We start from the raw sequence: 4,297 nt of genomic DNA, 5'->3' as shown, positions 1-4,297 counted from the left end.
TGGACAGTGAGCATGACCTCCGAGTTGCTTTGTCTACCATCACCCCAGACTTTGAGACTCTTGTCAGGAGCAAACAACATCCCCAGTTATCCCTTTAGTTCCCTGGGATGTTAAGCTAAGAAGTCTGCTAAGAAGGATATATTATTTATTATTAATATTATTATTTTATTTCATTGGGTTTTTAGCCCTAGTTGCACTTTTGTTGCAACCCCAGTTATCCCATTAGTTCCCCCAAACTTAGGTCTGTTATGTTAAGCTAAGAAATCTGCTAAGAAGCATTATATTATTTATTATTATTTTATTTCATTGGGTTTTTAGCCCTAGTTGCACTTTTGTTGCACTTTTTTGTGTTTATTTCATGTTTTTAACAGTGCATGAAAGATTGTGTATTACTGCAAAAAAAAAAAAAATGGAAATAAATCATTGTGGTTAAAGAATTTGGGTCGTGACTTAATGACTAGGAAGATGTTGGGTCCCGAGGCTAGACCAGTTGAGAACCACTGATCTAAGCAACTCACAAGTGTTATTATCTATTATCTTCTAAGCCAGTGGTTCTCAAACTTTTTACACCAAGTACCACCTGAGAACGTAGCTGGCTCTCCAAGTACCACCATATGACCGGCGTTAAAATACAGTCTATTCAGCTATGCACAGTTCACGCAGGAGTCAAATGTATTCCTAATACCATTATTTATTGTTAACTTTTGTCAGACACAACCACAATGTACAAAGGGATAGCACTAGAACTAGCAAACGCTTCCACACAACTCATACAATGCAAGGGGCATTGAGAACATAATAACTAACATTCTCACATACAGTAGCAAATGAGAAAATTAAGAACAACTGTATTTCAGCAATTGTCCGTCATTCTCTCTCACTCACTCACTCACTCACACACACACACACACACACACACACACATGCACACACACACACACATGCGCACACACACACACACACACACACACACACACACACACACACACACACACACACACACACACACACACACACACACACACACACACACACACAAGTTCAAGTTCAAGTTCTCAAGTTCTTTAATAGTTGTCATACAGAAGTACAGAATACTTTCATACAAAATGCTTCTTACTGTTACGCTCCAGAGACTGTGCTAGACAAGATAGTATCAAATAACATAATAACATAATATAGCATGAATTTAGAAGAAGAATGAGGTCACAGTTGTTCGGTATAGACATATGTACAATGTTCTGAGTTACCATATAATATACAATACACAATACTATGCAGTGTACTAATGTACAGTACTATCTAGTGCAAAGCAGAAATGGGATGAGGTACAATTTTAGGTACAATTTACAGTAAGGTGTACGAGTTGTAGTGCAATCCTTCATCCATAAATATAAAGTGTGGGGAGTGGGTGCTACAGTGTGTTTGTTTAAAGTGGGTGTGTGCTATAAAGTGTGTGTAGTGGGTGCTACAGTGTGTTTGTTTAAAGTGAGTGTGTGCGTGTGGATGTGTGTGCTATGTGTGTTTGGTGGTTGTTGTTGTGTAGTGTTCATTCATTGTTCGTTTAGCAGCCTGATGGCCTGGGGATAGAAGCTACTTCTGAGTCTTTCTGTGCTCGCCTTGAGACTCCTGTGTCGCTTGCCTGACGGCAGCAGTTCAAAGAGGCAGTTGTTCGGGTGGCTCGAGTCCTTAATAATTCTCTTAGCCTTCCCCTTGCAACGCTTGTTGTAAATGTTCTGGAGGTTGGGGAGCCCCCCTCCAATTGTGCGTTCGGCTGAACGTGTCACTCTTTGTAGTCTGCTTTGGTCTTTTGCAGTGCTATTCCCAAACCAGGAGGTGATGTTGCCGGTCAAGATGCTCTCTATTGTACATGAGTAGAAGTTCTTAAGGATCTTCTGGCTGACTTGGAACTTCCTTAGGCGCCTGAGGAAGTAGAGGCGTTGTCGTGCCTTCTTCACCACACTGTTAATGTGTATGGTCCATTTCAAGTCCTCGGATATGTGGGCTCCGAGGTACTTGAAGCTGTTGACTCTCTCAACCGGTGCCCCGTCGATGCTGAGGGGGCTGTAGTCCTTGACCCCCGACCTCCTGAAGTCCACAATCATCTCCTTTGTTTTGCTGACGTTCAGGGAGAGGCTGTTTTCCTGGCACCATCCCGCCAGGACCTTGACCTCTTCCAGGTAGGCCCTCTCGTCGTTGGCAGAGATCAGGCCCACCACCACTGTGTCGTCAGCAAATTTGACGATTGTATTGCTACTCCGCTGAGCCACACAGTCGTGTGTGTACAGGGAGTAGAGGAGGGGACTCAGAACACAGCCCTGGGGGGCCCCTATGTTGAGGGTGATGGATGAGGAGGTGCAGTTGCCTGCTCTCACCACCTGGGGTCTGCCAGTCAGGAAGTCCAAGACCCACTGGCAGAGGTCATAGCCCAAGCCCAGGTCCCTGAGCTTGGCTATGAGTATGGAGGGGACTATGGTATTGAATGCCGAGCTGTAGTCGATGAATAGCATTCTCACATAGTTCCCCTGCCTCTTGTCCAGGTGTGATGCTGCTGTGTGCAGCACATGGGATATGGCGTCCTCCGTGGACCTGTTGGGGCGGTATGCAAATTGCAGGGGGTCCATGTTGATGGGGAGGGAGGAGCAGATGTAGCCCTTTACTAGCTTCTCAAAGCACTTCATGGCTATGGAGGTGAGAGCTACAGGGCGGTAGTCGTTGAGGCAAGCAGGCTTGGATTTTTTGGGTACAGGGATAATAGTGGACTTCTTCAGGCAGACACACACACAATTATTTTGTTACAAAAACTTAATTTCCTGCATTCTGGTGCAGGATTTTTAGAATTTTTACCCTTTAAATGCCAGTGTTTGTGATGGGCATCACAAATTATTGTAAAAAAGAAAAGAAAACACATATTCAATACATTTTTGAATGTTTACCCTTTAAATGCCAGTTTGTGTGATGGCATCACAAATTATTGTTGAAAAAAACACACAAAAAGGAAAATATTTTCAATATATCAAATGCAAAGTAAATTTTTCTGGGGGGGATTATTACAGGCTAGGCATGTGTCAATGATTAGCAGCAACACAGATTTTGATGGATTTTTTGTAATGTCAGATTTAACACCAACTCTTTTCAGAAAAGTGGGAGTATTTCATTTTTTATCTGACATTACAAAAAAATCTAAAAATAAATGGTTATGATCAGGGCTGAAGTTGAATTAAAGATGTATGACTGTTTAGACTGCATTCAAATCAAATCAAATCAAATTTATTTATAAGGCCCGACAACACATGTTAATGTCCCCATGGGCCGTACAGGTCTTCTTTAAACAAGTCAAGAAGAAAACATAACAATAAGTCAAGAACAGAACAAGAACACCATAAGGTCCAAAAAATTTAAGATAAATGCAAATAAATGAAAGAATGCAAGCACTCCCAGACATACCCCACGCGAAGGTAAGGAAAAACTCACTAAAACCTAACAATAGGGAAAAATGCTCCACAGGCAGTGTGGAGGAGAGAAACCTTAGAAGGGCCATTCAAGGGGGGATCTCCCTTCTTAGATGTCGGTGATAGTAGTGTTGCAGACTTACAGTTGGTAAGCATGCACTCAAGTGTGTAGTGAAACACAGATGAGTGCATGCAATAGCAACTGAACATTTTGAAAGATTGAAGATAGAGCTGATAGCGGATCTATTTGAGGCACAGGGGCGGCGCAAATAGAGTCACGTCCTCCCCATCTTAGTCACGGGACATTCAACACTCCGGTCATTGCTCAGGGACAGCCGGAGACAGGGAGATAGGGGCGGCGCAGAGAGGGTCGCAAACTCCCCGACATCATCGCGGGACGTCCGGCACTCTCCTCCCGAGACAGGGGGGCACGCAGAGGGGGTCGCATTCTCCCGGCCTTCATCACGGGACGTCCGACACTCCGGTCAGCACTCCAGGACAGCAACTCACAGGGGGACAGGGAGAGCTGATAACTGTTAGTTTTTATAGTAAACAAGTACTTATACATTCAATTTATAATAATGTGAAAAAAAAAAACAAAAAAAACAAAAAAAAACAAAAAAACTCTAGAACGTCTAGACGAGAAGGGGGCGGGCCGAGTTGTGGTCACAAGCACTGTTATTAAGATTGGAAGAGTTTTATCTTGATATAATGTAATTTAGCTTCTTGGTGAATGCCACATGCAAGCCCCTAGAGGGTTTTTAGGCAATTCTCCTACACATCCCTTGTGGATTATATTGTATTATATATGTAATTGTTTTTATATGTGTAAATAAACAAACAAACAA

This window comes from Notolepis coatsorum (assembly GCF_963971535.1).
Source record: "Notolepis coatsorum genome assembly, chromosome: 18".
In the NCBI taxonomy this organism is placed as follows: domain Eukaryota; kingdom Metazoa; phylum Chordata; class Actinopteri; order Aulopiformes; family Paralepididae; genus Notolepis; species Notolepis coatsorum.
Note: the sequence above shows the minus strand (reverse complement) of the source record.